Here is a 17,500-nt window from a genome sequence, read left to right as displayed (position 1 = left end):
GATGTAATGAGTTAATTATCCCTTTTTAACAGCAGTTTTGTTCTAGACTCAACTAGAAACTGTACTTGACCTGGTCTCTCACTTAGCACTCATTATTACTCTCATCAATCCCTAATAGGGAACTCTATCTTGAACCTGCAGTTCAAACCATTGCTTAGCCTCATCCCTCTGTTATCTTTCAATTCTGCTTGCCAATACCTTGGATTCTTTCCTAGTTTTCTCCCAAAAATTCCAGTCTCATTATGGCTATTTTCTATACCACGTGTTGCAGACATCCTTATTGGTAAAATCTCCTTTCTCCGTTCCTGGACTGGCATAGTTCTTAATCTTTAGCTACTTTAATAATAATCTATATGGTGTTTGTTCTCATTAAGGACTTGCATTTAAAATCTTCTCTCTTGAACTCCATCTCCCGTATTTAATTATCATTTTTCCTTTGGTTCAAGTTGTGTATGAGCTTTAATTGTAAAATTTAAATATCCCTTCAAATCAGGTATCTCTGAATCATCTTGTTCTCTGGGGAAATGACTTTAACTCACGTAAACTCTTCTCTTCTCAAATTCCTTCAAATCTTCATTATTTTTTATCTGCAACTTCTCTAGTTAATAAAAAAAAAATGTCTGACCTGTATATGAATTAAGAGACTAAAACTGTTTGACTGCTTTTATCTTACTACCCATAATAGAGTGTCCAGATTCTTGATTTTTTGTATTTTCTTGCCACATATCCTTAGATGCCATAGCAAAGACTTTTTTTTTAATCTGTGTATCTAAATACTTCATCTTGTGAGTATTGGTTTTTCCTGAGCCAAGTCATATATGGGTACATAGTTTACAACTACAATTTTTGGTTGGTCTTCATTGATTTTATATCCTGAAAAGATTTGGAGTGGTCTCAGAATGTTCCACAACACTGCAATGTCCTAGTCTAGATTATCAACACAAGCTAATATCTGCAAGTTAAGCTAACTTTTCTTTACTACATATCCCCAAATTTGTGACATCCTAATTTTCTTTGCTAATGGCTGTAAATACAAAGCAAATAATGGAAAGAGAACATCCCTGCTTAGAACCTCCATTCAAACACAACCTAGTAAAAAAGAGCCCTCCCACCTTAATTCTTATATCCAACCCTTCATATAATTTTCTTTTTAACTGTTATTTTATGTGGGAATGCAAGTGCTGCCTTTACTCATAAAATTCCAGCTGTTTATTGAATGTTTCTTTGTATCATGACTCTCTAACAGTAGTGGTAACGTCTTATATTCTGCTTCCTTGTGGATCACCTTTGTTCTGTTAAAGATGTCAAATGTTTATTTTTTATTTTCCGTTTGATTACCGGGGAAGTCCACTGGGCCATAAAGTGCCCGTTTTCAGTGGAGGCCCGGGGAGAAAAGCTCCATAAGCAATACAATACAATAAAGGTTACATTATGTTAAAAGTAAAATACATGTATAAAATTCTTAGTCAGGAAATGCAAATGCATAAAATGTACATCATACGACACAGTTAACAGGTAAAAGAGAACACAGTTTACAGGTATTTCGATTCAGTGCAACATGATTCAACTGTCTGTAAGAATCTGAGGTTTCTTGAGTTTTTTTTTTTTTGACAATGGCAATACTGATAATTACAATATATACATACTAGGAGTCAAGTGAGAAATTTCTTAATTGTTGAATGTCAGCTAAGTCTATTTTGGGAGAATAGAAATAAAAGCTTGAAGGTAGAGTGGAGCAAGGAGTATAGAGAGCTCAATGGTGAAATTCCCTAGAATTTATGTAGGTTGAAAGCAGGAACATTTCCGTTCGGATGACAGGTATAGGAAAAGTTGGATCTTGAAGGAGTCTGAGTTAGGTATAGTCCTAAGTGAAGGAGGGAGAGAGTTCCATTTCTTACCTAGAGAGAAAGAGAGAAGGTTTGCCTTGATTAAAAAAAAGTTCCATATTTATCAGTGCTAGTAGAATCGTTGCCATTCTCCAAGCTAGTATAGACACTTAACACCTAATAGTTATGGTATAAAATTGAAATGGGTATATGTAAAGACAAATCTGAAGGAACTTCTCTCTTTAGGTAGTGCAGCCACCACATCCTTCTTCCAAGATGTTGGTACTTGCTACCCCCTTTTTAAAATAGTGTTAAAGCTTTCTTGATCTTAATCACTTTGTCATCCTAACTTCTAAATTTCCACAGGAATATCATCTTTTCTTGGAGAGTTCTGTTGATTTAGGTTATACATGACTTTTGTACATCATTTCTTCCTATGTTAGCTAGCAATTATTAAACTTTTTTCTAACCATTGTATAATTATTTATTTCATAACTATTTGTAAATTTTATTAGTTTCCCCATTTCTCTACATTATACAAATTTAATTTTTTAAAATATCTATAATACCTATCTAGCCTTTCTGGTTATTTTGCCTTTTCACTGAGTTCCTAAGTTTGGCTACAAGTCTTTCTGTGTTCCGTTGCATGCATTGTTCTGGTAAAAGTATTTGGACTCTGACCAAACAAAGTTGTTTAACATCAGTCTTTCTATCCCCTGTGTTCCATTAAGGCCCTGTGCAGTTCTCTCCTTCTGTAAGTTTCTCCTTTGGCAATACTTTAACCTTTGTCATTCTGTCTAAATTCATATTATTTCCCCCCATATCTTTGTGATTTAAAAATATGGTCAAAACTAATAGATCATCTTCATCTCACTCACTCTCTATCCTTTAATTATGTCTGCCTACCCAAAAAACTCTCTCTCTTTTTTAGCAGATTAGGAAGAAGCCTAATGTCTCATTTTTACATGATTACCCTGCATCTTTTATCTTAGTTTTTAGTGGTGAGTGGTCTGGTATGCTTTTTGAATGGCTGTCAAACCGTTCCGTTAAATACACTTTCTCCTGTGAAGTATAATTTCTGTCCAGTCTATCCCAGGTATTGATTCTTACACAGAATTTGCATATTATTCTCAGAGCTCCTGCTACTAAATTTGTATTATCCATACCAAAGTTTCTTTTACTTAAGAAATGTATAATCTTATATCCCCCCAAACTTCCTCACCAGAGCAAGTTAGGGTTCAGTCCCTATCCATAAGTAATGATCCATCTGAAAGCTTATTTCTCCCCAAATTCTCTTAAGATCCATATAAGCATTTCAAAGTAGCATATAAATACATGCCAGCATAATCATACTCTTCTGCCAATAACCCCTTGCTACAAAACTCTACACTTGCGGTTTTCTTCCTCTTCTGTCACTACTGGGACACTTTACAGTCTGTATTACACCCATTTTCCTTTCTCCCTGGTGTTATGTTGGATGATCACTCTGAAATTTTGTCAAGTCAACAGGCATCTCCTGTAACATTTCTATTTGTTCCTTGCACTTAATATAACTTCACATTCTGTTTTTGTCCATACCTGTAAGGCTGTTTATATTCCAAGTTAATACTTACAAAGTAAATATTCCAATAGAAAGCCACATATTCTGCATGACAGTTCTTTTGAATTTCTCCTTCCTGAAGTTTACATGCACATACTAATGATTGGAAGGCTGATTATATGTCTAATTTCTTGTCATCTGTTTGAACCCATGTCATATTTCTCTACACTTCACTTTAGTAAAAACACTCAAGCTATATTCGCTAAATACCCCATTTAACTTGAGCAAGCACACAAAACTATATACACTTCCAAAAAGGAATTCTACCCCCATAAAATTTATAGTTACCCCAAACTGATGGCTGCACCCTATTGTAAAGCTAAGGATAAACATGGTAAAGTACATGTTGGAGCCTGTACTCCCACTTAAACTTCTGTCTATTTCTGCCTCAATCCCTCCATCCCCTTCCAGATGTGTGTTTGCTAAAAGCATGCAGTTTTTTTAACTTTTAGCCTTAAGGAAAAAATGCTTTAGCTACCCTTAAACTAAATTGCATTTAATGTGCTAAAGTACTAAGGCTACAGCTTCAATTTATAACTTTGCAGTCCCTCCTACTCCATCTAGTGGCAAATAGCTTTCTTCCAGCAGTTACAGGGTATTGTATGTATTTCAGTCATGTGGGTACAGGAACTTGTGTTCCTAGCGTCTGTAATCAAGGTCTTCTCTACTCCTTTGCCTTTTCTTGTAGAAACATGAAGAGCTTTGTTTTATATGGCTTGTGCAAATATTTCTAGCTCTTTTAAAAGGTTCCCATGGATCAGTGAAGAAAGAGTTTATACCGAAGTTTCTTTGTAATTTCAAAAAGCAGGCTTCTTGCAAACCAGTTGTGGGCTCCACTGCACAAGTATGTAAATATCTGAAAGTTTTAAAATAGCCATCATCAAAGGTTTTCCTCTTATGTCAAATGTAGTGAGTATTGAATTCATCAATGTTTACTGTCAGTCCCACAGAATGTAGTAGTCCTCAGTTGAAAAGTGTATCATAATCACTACCACTTTGCAGTTCTTCCTTTTCATCTTGCCATAGCTGGAAAGACATTTAACAAAATGTCTAACAATTTTACTTTAAGGAGTTCATTTTCCATTTTTGGTAATTGGTTTAGATAAGGTGGTCTGCCATAAAGGGGGGGGGCACAATCAATGCCATTAACATAAATTCACTGTGTGGAAACTAGACATTTTGCTTTAATATTTTTCTACCACTGATCTTGTGGGACTATAAAATGTTATCACAGCTTGGCAGGAGTATCATTTCGGGGCTGCTGGAACATAGACCTCTGATTTATGCAAGATGCTAAGACTTCATATGAAGAATACATTGCATTCTGTGGTCTAAAAGGGTCTGACATGTCAGCCCTTTGGTCACATCACTTTATTCTAGTAGATGTTTTGTGGTGGGCTGGCCATCAAAACCTAGAGAATGGACGGAGCCAAGATGGCCAACTGAAGGCAGAGCTCTGTAAAATTTAGTCGGACAAGAATTCAGTCAGTATCAATTAAACTTAGCAAAATCTTGTCAAGAATACTTAGATTCTCCAAAGGTGTTACAAGTGAAGTACATTTTGAAGAAATTCCTGTCTAATTACCTATGGCAAATTAGAAACATAATGAGCAGCACCAAATACTCTCAAATGGATTCAGCACTGAAGGGAGATAAAAATGTTAACTTCAACTTTACAAATATCTATGAAAGTAGATAACTTCCAGCAAAACCTAGAAAATCTTCGAGAACAACCAGAAGCAGACAAGTTCTCAAGGAGTTCTTACAGCAGCACCAGAATGAAATCTGACCTGGAAGTTGCACTAACTGATATGGATGGGAGGCTTAAAGATGATGAGCAACATGCTGACTTTCTGCTTAAACAAAACACTTTGGTTAATAAATAAACTCTATCTCAAGAACTGAAAAAGTGCAATATAAGAATTTTCAGTCTTCCAGCAAAAACAGAAGGGAACAACATTATTAACTCTTTGAGCTTCTGGATTCCCAAAATACTGGGCTTATAATAAGGGCTTTCATACAGAATTGAGAGAGCCCATAGAGCTCTAGGTAAGCCAGCTTCAACTTCCTTTTCTTCAACACCAAGGTCGATTTATTATAAAATTCCTTTGTTATATAGACTATGACCTTGTACTAAAAACAGCCTGGAGGAAAGCTCCATTAAAAGATAACCAAAGCTTTATTAAATTTGATAATGATTATTCTGCAAGAGTACTAGAAATGAAAAAAAAATGTTAGCCATTTGTAAAGCTACTAAACAAAATATCAAAACACAAATCTTGTATCTTGCAAGAATAAAAATGCATCTGTCTAATGGAGAAAGAACATTTTTATTTATTTTATTTTTTTTATTTTATTTATTTTACATTTGTTGACCGGGCTAGTCTGGCTGGATACATGTCCATTTTCAGCAGAGGCCCGAGGAGAAAAGCTCCACTATATACTGGTACATTACATAAAATCAATTACTATAGGATACAGCTTATAAGGATCTAAGAACTAATTGAATACAGGATATTAATAATACAGAAGCATTTTTACAGAAGTGTACAGTTCATAAATTACATCATTTTTACAGAAAATGTCTAATACTTAAAATACTAAATACTGTGTAGAATTCCTAATCCCATATTGTTACGAAAAGCAGGAGTAGTAATTTAGAAAGGACAGAAAAGGTAGCACATACAAAGGTCTATAACAGAGAGGATAGTGGGAGGAGAGGGAAAAGGAGGAAAGTAGTAGATATGGGGATAGAAGGAGTTTAACAGGAGAGGATTTAATAGTCTCGAAGAGGTGTCTGTGTATACCAAAAACAACATAATCACTATCCTTGAGGACATGGAAGTTTCCTTCTCTTCATTAGAGAGATCTGAGAAAACCTCTTGGACAGACTTAAAGAAAATAGGTTCATAGGTTCATAGGTTCATACTAGGCTATCTGCCCGAGGGCATTTACAAGCCTAGCCCATCGCTTTGTGGCTTACGCCACCCCTTTAGTATGGGAAGTATGGGAAACTATTTTAACAATTTCTGCTGAGATAGTGACACGTGTGCATCCGGGGTATATCTTATGTATATTCCATTGCCCCATCCATTTGAACAAGGCTTTTCTCGTGCTCTGCCAGCTGCAGTGCTCTTATCCCGGGATTTTGTTCCAGAGTCTTTTATGGATGAACTATGATGAATCTATCCCGCCGATCCCCATGCCCTGTCGAGGTTTAAGTCTCCGCCTCTTGTATTTCGATCTGATAGATTTTTTGAGGTGAAGCATATTCATCTCCGCTCTGATATGGCCTTTTGGCTGTTAGTAAAAGGTCACCTCTGAGCAGCGGTGAGTTTACTGAAAGCTAGCGGAGTTCTTCAGAGTTCTTCTATAGACAGATTTTTGAGACCCTTTATCCTTTTGCGAGGAACTTTGGCCTCCAGCTGCCGTGCGGTGTCAGGTCCTACATTCAATGGGGTCATTACCAACTCCACATCATTAATGAGTGATGAGTGTTGAGCATATGACCTCCCCAGGCCTTCTAGATGATGACCTTCACATGATAAGGTGGGCAATGGTATATCTCCTAACTACTAAAGCTACATGCTTGGGCTAAATGACAGACCTACATCAAACCTGGGTCCCCAGGGGTCCCGGAACTATTTCTTCTGTGCTCAGATCACACCCATTGTGCCAGGGGTAACCCCGAGCCCCTGGTTACCTAACTACATTTTAGGATTTAACTTGCATTTTATGGCTTAACTTGGCCTTATCCATTTCTTGCACCTCTGAAGGATATCTGTGCCAGATGTGTTTTTCTGTATCTGTGTCAGTTTGCAGTCATCTGCAACTTTGTCAGCCATAACCTCCTGTGTTGTCAACCATATGGAAAAGTTCTTTACAAACAAGAGGGGCCTGACCGATCCTCAGGGACAAAACTTGTGACTGGCTTTGTGGGACACATGGCGCCAGCAACTTGACCCTTGTAATTTGTCACCACTGAGGACTGAACCCTATCCACCAACCGGGGTTAACATTTGCTGGATGAGTTTTCAACGATTTAACAGTATTGCATCGGCGGCCTTCGCCAGATCGATTTAGGCTGGTGGACTTTTTCATCCTCATCAGTGGGGGTATTCCTCATCTGTTTCCAAGCCAGATCGTTAAAAGGCTGTATGGACTGCCTTACAAAGCCAAACTTGCTGAAAATAAGTCTGGTCAAAAAGTCAACTTTAAATTCCCTATATGTATGATCTTCCATATTTTTGGTAGATAAGGCTTGCCGGTTACCGGCTGAATTATGTCTTCTCGGTGGAGGCACTAATGGGCGGATTAGTTGCGCGCCCACCCCTCGCGCCTTTGTCCAAGTGTAAGACTTTGATTGTGTAAACAGCTGTCCTAGCTGGGGTTTAAGGTCATTGAGTTCATAGAGTTACAGCCGGGGACACCCATTTAATTCCTCATTGAGTGGGCCAGACACCTGGCCGAGAGAGCAGAAGTTCTCATCATGCTGGGATTTTCTTGGAGGCTGCAGTTGTTTGGCCCATGGATGCCTTTTTTTGCTTTGTTTGAGTGCACTATACCGTCAGCTAGGGGAGGAAGTTGGTCTAGGATCAGTAATTCACATCATTTCATGTCTGTTCTGAGTCAGTAAGATTCAGGTTTCTAAATATAGCTAAAGAAGGCCTTATCTGGGTCTTTCTCTCTTTAGCTATTGTTCTCTCAAAATTTGCTTGGATGATTTTATGAGAGAGCTCTTAGTTTTTTCTTGTGTGACTGAGGCAGGTTCTTAATTTTTGAGCCATTTGCTCTATCTTGTAGTCTCTCCCTTTGTGTTGTTTGTTTTTGGCTGGGGGCTCTATCTTTTGGACGCTTGTTCGCTTTACAAAGAGTCTTTGTTTTTGCTTGGGATTGCCTTATCCATGCAGCTCCGCTTTGGTTTGCTTTGGTAATTTGTGCGCGGGAGCCTGACGCCGTACTGTTTTCTCCCGCCGACCGACATTATAAAGGAGACCAGACTAGTCTTTAGTTTCCTGAAGTCGCCACGAGAAAGTTCTTTACTGTGGTCTTTAGGGGTGTGGTGGGATTTTCACCCTCCATGATTAGTTTGTGATCTGATTTCACCAGTGAGGTGGCATTCGGTGTTGAACATTGTGCCCATGTTGTGATGATGAGATCTTGCACATTCTTGGGGGATAGGACTATTAATCCCAGCGCATTTGAGTTTATGGGACCCAGGAACTTTTGGGCTAGGTGTTCCGGCTGTGGAGTGTTCCAGTAGTTCGATGATGATTGAAGTCAATTTAGTATGATGGTGTTTTGGTGACATTTATTGGGCGTGAGTAGTTGTTCCAGGGTCTTGTTCCTGAGTTTGTGAGGGTGGTCTAGTATATGCTACAATGTGCAGGTTCGGTTTGCGGGAGCACTGGTAACCTGATGCAAGGCAGGTAACATGACACTCATTGGTGACCTAGTTGTCCTACATGAATATGGAACAGTCTCCTTATGTGGTATTGTCCGGATTGTGGGGCCGGCGTCAAAAATATGAGGTAAACCTGATAAGTGTGGGGTGCATGATGAATATGGATGGTTTCTGTCACATGCTAGACATCGCATGCTCTCCATACTGAGAAGGGCCTCAAAAGAGCCCATTTTGAGTGCCCTGGTTGGCATTGAGCAGCATTAATTTTAGTTGCATGATGAGAGGTGTGTTCTGATAGTGCTGGGGTGCTCTCAGGAGGCACTGTGGGTGTTTCTGTCACAGCACGGACATCGATCCTAGGTGATAGGTAAAGCTGGCCTGAAGCAGCGTATTTGTCCAGAGTGTCATGAGCACCAGAGGAGCACTGATACCCTGAATGCAATTAGTGTTTAAATACATTGGAGGGTTTGGGGTGACAGGTGTAAGCTTGTGCATAATTCTGTGAAGGTAGCCTACTGCTCTGCGTCTGGTCACTGAATCCTGGGCTACATAAGGTGAGAGCCCCTCAATGTCTCTTAAGCTCATGTAGTCCAAGAGGTATGAGAGCATCAACGCACCAGCGTGGGACAATGACTCAGGAGTCGATTTGTACCTGTTAAGCCAAGATCTGAAGCTGAGGCGCGAGTCTGGCGATCTAGCGCCTGCCAGGCAGCTTACTGTGACCTTTCCTTACTCAGTCTGAGGAGCGGACGCCAGTGTGTCTGACTATGGAGTCCCAGTTGACTAGTGTTTTCTGGCATTGTGTCGGCCCAGGCTGGCTGTGACTGTTTGACATCTGATCGTGAGGTGGATGTGTTGCAGGTGTTGTGTCTCTGAGGTGGTGGTTGTTTCAGTGCCTGCTTTTGGTGGCTCTCTGTTGTTTTGGCTGACTTTTGATGTCTCCCCGAAAGTAGTCTATGTGTTGATGCGTGGGTGTTTTGAGGTTGTGATGGTTGTGTTGTGTGTGTGTCTAGCACAGTGGCCTCTACTGTTTTAGTAGATTTTGATCAGAGCTGACTGTAACAAAAACTGACCCTTCATCCACATCGAGTAATAAATCTCTCAAAGCTTCTACTGATAGTTTAAAGCATTTTTGTCTTTAACTTAAAATGTTTTTCACAGATGTCACACAGCTACACACATCATGCAAACTCTCTCACTACAGTCACTAACTCTTTTTAACATTTAAAGAGAGTGAATAAGCTATTACAAGCTATAATTGTAGTTTAAAAATATGATCGTTATCTAACTCATCATAAGTTACTTATCCAGCTCCTTTTCTTTGTATTTTTAATAGATTATTTTAATTTTATTGGAGCTTTTTTCATTTTGTTTTTTGAACTTTGTACTAATATGTTTTCAATTTAATGAACATTTTCTAGCTTGTTGTTTCAACATGCATGTCATACATATTGTAATTTTAGTAACACACTGAATCCCCGTTGTACAGGAACCAATAAAGGCTGTCCCACAAAGCATTGAGGAAAAATAACTGTTGGTTTAACAGACTCTTCAGTCCCAAAAAATATATTCAAGAAAACACCAAAAACGTTAAAGGCGAACCTCAGAAAATTTATTATTTAGCGCTTTCATTTACACAAAACGGAAACTTCATCAGAATAAACTGCCATTGTTGCAAACATACATATATATATATATATATATATATATATATATATATATATATATATATATATATATATATACATACACACACACACATAACTCAATTGAGTCCTTATCTCAAAAAACATACATTTAAAGGAACATGGTATCATTGAAAGAAACACATGATAACATTAAACAAAACCTACTATCCTTGTTTAACCTGTTCAGCCTGCTAATATTTAATATATTTAATATAAAACAGTACATACAACAAAAATATATACCAAAAATATTTTACACCCATGTTTTGAAAAACAGAACAAACTGAAATTCACTAAATGTCCTAAGAAGGACTTTAATGACCAAAAAAACTTAGTAAAATTGAATTAAATTGAATTAAAATAACTAGTAAATGGCGTAAGCAAAAATAAAAATGTATATCATGTAAACAAGTAATGTTCATAAAATGTTTATATACATATAAATCTGCGTGTAATGTTAGTGTTGAAATATTATACCACGTCCTCAAAAAGTGGAGAAAATATGGGACAACACTGACGTTGCAAAGAACTGGACGTCCCTCCAAAATTGATGAAAAGACTAGACAAAAACTGGTCAGGGAGGCTGCCAAGAGACTTACAGGAACACTGAAGGAGCTGCAGGAATTTCTTGCAAGTGCTGGTTGTGTGCTACATGTGACAACAATCTTGCATATTCTCCATATGTCTGAGCTATGTGGTAGGGTTGCAAGACGGAAGCCTTTTCTTACACAGAAAAACATCTAGGTCCAGCTAAAATTTGCAAAATAATGCCTCAAGTCTCTCAAAAGCATGTGGGAAAATGTGTTATGGTATGATAAGACCATGGTTGAACTTTTTGGCCACAATTCCAAGAGATACATCTGGTGCAAAAACACTTCACATCACCAAAAGAACACCATCCCCAAGGTGAATCATGGTGGTGGCTGTATCATGCTTTGGGGTTGCTTTTCTTCAGCTGGAACTGGGGCTTTAGTCAAGGTGGAGGGAATTATGAACAGTTCCAAATACCAGTCACTTTTAGCACAAAACCTTCGGATGTCTGCTAGAAAGACTAGGAGTTTCAACTTTCAACACAAGTGACCCCAAGCATACATCCAAATCAACAAAAGAATGGTTTCACCAGAAGAAAATTAAAATTTTTGAATGGCCTAGCCAGAGCCCAGACCTAAATCCAATAGAAAATCTGTGGGGTGACATGAAGAGGGCTGTGCTCAAGAGATGCCCTCACAATCTGACCGATTTGGAGTGCTTTTTGAAGGAAGAGTTGGCAAATATTGCCAAGTCAAGATGTGCCATGCTGATAGACTCCTACCCAAGAAGACTGAATTCTTTAATTAAATAAAATGGTGCTTCAACAAAGTATTAGTTTAAGGGTGTGCACAGTTATGCAACTAGATCATTGTACTTTTTTATTTTTTCCCCTAACAGATTTGTTTTTCAGTTGGATTGTACAGGTTATAGGTTTATATTAAAGTTGGGAACAGTTTTGAAATGATTCATTGTGGTCTCATTTTTTATATCACAAAAACCTGGCATTTTAACAGGGGTGTGTACACTTTTTATATCCACTGTAAATATGAGGATCATGAGGGACTATTAACCATCATCATTATTAAGCTTAATAGAATTTGGACATTAGTCAAGCTATACTAGATTCCAGGATTAGGTGCGTCATACTGCAAGACGTCATCTGGGTTTTATTACAGATACTTATAAAGGTAATTTTATACTACGGGGGACTTCAGTTGTATTTAGATAATCTTGATACTACTAACAACTGCTCGGGCTAACATTCACAACAAAACTATTTAAGAAATGGATTGATTTCCTTAATTTATATGATACTTTTAACTCTAAACATAATCAGTCCCTGAAATTTTCTCATACTGATAACAGGTTCAAACTCACTATGACTGGTAGAATATTAGTTTCTAATGATTTAAAGCTAAAACTAAAACTTTAAAATTTTCTATAATTCCTTATCCAATTTCCGATCACGATTGTCTCAAACTTGAAATACATCTAGATTTTACTAAATTTCTATAACTAGAATCCCTGCTTATATCACCAAAATGAAAGATTTCAAACCTTGGTTATTTATGGAATTAAAATATTTTCAAGAAGTAAACACTAATTGTGATACTAATGTAATAATGATATGGGATTCTTTGAAGGCCTTTATTTATGGCAGAACTGTCACCTGATACAAGAATAAATTAAAGGAATGAAAATCTGAGATGCAAAGTCTGCCAACAGAAATTTCAACTCTTAAATCAAAATCAACACACTTATCACCAGTTGGTAAAAAAAAAAAAAATAGATGAACTGAATAAAAGATGCTCAAATATTTTGACACACAGAACAAATTTAGCTCTAGCGAAGATAAAATTAAATTGATATGCAACTACTCCAAAACACATGGATAATTTGGCAGTTAGAGCCAAGATTCATTCTAAATCAAATATCATAAAAATAATACACAAGTCTTCTAATAAGGCAGTATCTGATATAGGAGATATATTAGATGCTTTCATGTTTCATTACACTAATCATTATAATTCTAGTAATTTAAGCTGTAATAACTTAGATGAGGGGTTGGCTACAATAAAATTACGAGAATCCCTGACTAACTTAAAGCAAATTTGGAAAAACAAATAACCCTAAATGAAACAAAAAATATAAAATTAAATGTTTTAAACCTAATAAGGCCCCTGGTGCGGATGCTATAATAGAAATGTGCAAACCTTTTCCCACGGCTACTTTCTCATCTTCATAAAGCTTTTTAACAGAAGTTCAATCTGCAAGCCTGATACCACCGTCCTGGATGTATTCTTTAATCACCCCCATTCTCAAAACTAATAAAGAACTGCAATTCTGTAAATTCTGCAGGCTGATTTCCCTGTTAAATAACTGTTATAAAATCTTTGTCCATACTTGGAGTGAAGGTCCCACTTACGAAAATGATAAATTATGATCAAACAGCTTTTATGCATAAGACACACACATGATAATATTAAAAGAATACTTACACAGAGTAAAGAAGGTGAAGAAGCCCTTTTAGTCAGCTTAGACATAGAAAAAGCTCTCGACTTTATCAACTGGGACTATCTTTTTGGAATATTAAACACACTAGCATTTCTGCCTTCATTTATTTCTATGATAAAAGCTATTTACAAAGATAATCTTGCTTATGTTAAACTAGGCCCTTTTTGGTCTGGGTCCATATCAGTAACTTAAGGGACTAAGCAAGGCTTTCCGCTGTCTCCCATCTTATTCACTCTTGGTATAGAAGCTTTTCCCTCTTTAATAAGAAATAATCCAAAGATTAAGGGTATTAATGTTTATAACAATTATAACTTCAAGATAACACTCTTTTCAGATGACATTTTACTCACCCTATCGAACTCTGAATTTCAAGAATTGAACTTGATTATAAATAGTTTCCAACTTTCATTTCAGTAAACAGAAATATAATCATATTAGTTTGAATAACAAAGCAAAAACTTGTACTGGTAAACAAAACTTTATTGGCAAACAGATACATTAATTAAACTACTTGGGTATAACCCTAAACAACACTATTGAAGTGATGCGAGAAACCAATTATAAAAACATGTTATCTTTAGTAAATCTCATAAGTAAGTGGAATAACATATTCTTTTTTGAAGATAGGTTGCAATTGCTAAAATGGTCCTTTTGCCAAAGATTATTTACATAGTATTAGCCCTTGGCACACTCATGGAAAAAAATTTCCAGAGATTTAAACAGAATTTTGTTAATTTTTTTTTGGTTCTCTAAAAAGAACAGAATAGCTTATATTCATCACATTAAATATTGAGGCAGCATAAAATTCACAAGTATAGAAACTTACATAAGAGCCTCACTGCTTAAAGATGTCATAAGCTGGGTAGACCCAATTTGTAGTTCTAATTAGAAGTCTTTTTAGTTAGTGTATTTATTCTCAAACTTTTTTTAGTCAATCTTATTTTTGGTATATTATTTGCCACTCCATACAATGCAATGTCACAAAAATCTACAAAGTCTAATAAATAACACCTTTGATAACTTCAGAAAGATAAACTCCAGTGCAGGCATTAAAATTTGGTTTGATTTACTTGTTCTCTTCAAAATTACAAAAAAAAATACTTTCCAGATAAGTTTCACTTTAACTTTTTCAGTGGATTGGAGAACAATAACTTTTTGTGCTGGAACAATTGGATAAGAGACTTAGAAGTTTTAACTGTGCAACACATTATTGCCCAAGGCTTTTCCTAAACCTAAGCAAGCTCAATTTGTATGTAAAGTAGTAGTTTTGGGTGATAATGGTTCATTCCATCCATCCATCCATCTATCCTTTACTAATAAAGGCAATTGGATGTGCTCTGTGGATTTAAAGGACTTGTACTATCACATAAAAATAGACAGGTGCTCCAGAAGTCACCTGCAATTCCACATGGGAGCCAATCACTTCCAGTTCAGAGCCCTGCCCTTTGGACTCACCACAACCCCCCGAGTGCTTTACCAAATGCATGGCAGTGGTCACAGCTCATCTCTGACTGCAAGGGTTTCAGGTATTCCCATATATGGAAGATTGGCTCCAAACTGTCCCCTCTTAGCGTCCACTTTCTCAGGTCAAAGATTATCTATATCGGATCTTCCACAAACTAAGCATCACCATAAACTCAAACAAGTCACAACCATTGCCTTTTCAAACATTGGAATTCATTGGGGCTCAAATGAACACAGTTACAAGTAGCTTCCTTGCCCCCACATCACATCAACAATTTTGATTCTTCACGTACACGCTGTATATCTCCTCCATCTTTTCCTGCCAGATTGATTCTATGGGCCTTGGGATCTATGGCAGCTGTCCTAATTCTAGTACCTCTAGCCAGATACTGTATGTGCATTCTGCAATGGACACTGGCTGTTCAGTGGTCATTTCTGCATCAGCCCCTACCTGTTCCTATCAGACTAACCAATGTTTGCTGAAGCTATTTAGAGTGGTGGATTCATTCCTGTATTTCAGTAGGCAGGCCTTTCATTTATCCCCATCCAATAGCCATGATGACCCACAGAAGCTTCCCACCTAGGGTGGGTCATTTCGAGGGAAAGATGGTCCAAGGCACGTGGACTCCCCTAGAGACCAGATTGCATATAATTGTCCTGGAGATGAGAGCTGTCCTATCGTTGCAAGCCTTTCAGGACAGTCCACCTCTTTGAACTATTGCAATTCACACTGACAGCATGTCAGTTGTCTGATGTATCAACAAGCAAGCAGGAACCCGTTCTTACTCGCTTCGTAGAGAGGTCATGAGAGTTTGGGAAAGGGCTGTTTCTTCACACTGCTTTCTGCTTGCAACATGGACCGGCAAAATCTGACATGTTGGGCTACAGGCTCAGCAGGTCCATTCTGATGCCATGTGAGTGGCCCCTCAGTCAGTAGCAAACAAGATATTCGACCATTGGGGTCTTCCCTGATGTGATCTCTGCATCCCAGGACAATAACAAGTGCAGCAGTTATGTCGCTCTGATCCCTCTGTCAGGGAGTTTGCCGAGAGGTGCTCTAGTCCAAGATTGCCCCCACCCGTGGTCTTTATGCTTATCCTCTTACACTGATTCCAAAATTTCTAAAGAATGCCAAACATTTAAAGAGTATTTTGATTCTCGTTTCCCCCTTTTGGACTCAGCATATCTGGTTCCCCTTCCTCTCATCTCATTTGAAATATCCTCCATGGATACTGGAATGCAAAATGGATAACCTTTATCATCCTACAGTAGAACCTCACGCAGATTTCCCCATCCTCAAGGTGTAACCTCTTGGTTTCTGCAGTTCCCTTGATAGCTAGAGGGTCCAGGTTTTCCTCGCCTATCAAAGCTATCGTTCTAGCTTCCACCAAAAAGGTATATAAAAGCAAGTGTAAAAGATTTTCTGTTGGTGCTGCTAATCATCACATTGACCCTTTTTCAGTGCCTGTTGCTTCAATTCTTTATTTCCTTGAGACCTTATTTAAAGAGGAATCCAGTTTTGTGACTGTTGAGCTCCACTTGGCAGCCATTTCAAATTTTCATTTGGGACTACCTTTGGATTCTTTAGCTTCAGCCAGAAATATGTAAAGTTTTTCTCAAAGGTGTCTTTCTTCTTAAGGCTCCGATCAAAGACCTGACTCCCCCATGGGATCTAACTATAATCTTGCAAGCGTTGACCCAAAAAACATTTGAATCGGCTAAAGACTGTGACTTGAAATTTTTGTGCTGGAAGTCTGCCATCCTCATAGCCATTACTTCAGCAAGAAGAGTTTGAGTTGCAGCCACTCATCTAAACTGCCGTACATAATATTTCACAAGGATAGAGATTCCCTATGTGCTAACCCATCTTTTATGCCAAAAGTTGCCACAGAGTCTAACATAAATCCCAGCATTCGGTTACCAGTGTTTTTTTTTTCCAGGTTATCCTAACAAAGGAGAATACATGTTACACTCCAAGGCAATTCAGAAAATCTGAGCAGCTATGTCTTCTTTTCCTCAACCTTTAAGGGTTGAGCAGTTTCTGAAGTGACATTAAGTAGATGGATAACCAGGTACATAACTTTCATTTCTGACAAAAATGGTCTGAAATTGCCTAGTACTCCAGAAGCCCATTCAACAAGATCCTTAGCTGACTTGGCGGCTTTTTCATCCAGAGTTCCAATTGATGTTTGTGCTGCAGCCATTTAGTCCAAGTCTCATACCTTTGTGACCCATTGTAAGTTGGACATGATCTCCAGGAGCAGGACCTCTTTTGACTACTCAGTGCTCTGTCCTTGAGGCCGCCCAAGTAATCGTGTAGCTTTGGACTCTGACCCATTAGTGAATGAGAGGGACAACATCACATTTATTAGTTATGTACTTACCGTAATTTGGTATCTGTGTTCCCTCATTCTGCTTCAGCTTCCCACCCAGCCATCCCCCTCCTAAAGAAGTATGGTTCTTAGAGGATCTG

The 17,500-nt window shown here is 37.8% G+C and overlaps 1 protein-coding gene across 1 annotated transcript in view; it reads left to right on the top strand.

Moving 5' to 3' along the window:
• LOC122804987 (unconventional myosin-X-like) overlaps window positions 1-17,500 on the top strand; it is a 2,302,513-nt gene that overhangs the window by 132,378 nt on the left and 2,152,635 nt on the right. The gene's annotated exons all lie outside the window — the stretch shown is intronic.

The sequence above is a fragment of the Protopterus annectens genome, chromosome 6.part0 (genome assembly GCF_019279795.1).
Source record: "Protopterus annectens isolate FY-2018-M chromosome 6.part0, PAN1.0, whole genome shotgun sequence".
NCBI lineage: Eukaryota > Metazoa > Chordata > Ceratodontiformes > Protopteridae > Protopterus > Protopterus annectens.
Note: the sequence above shows the minus strand (reverse complement) of the source record. Positions and strands in the feature narration are given on the sequence as shown.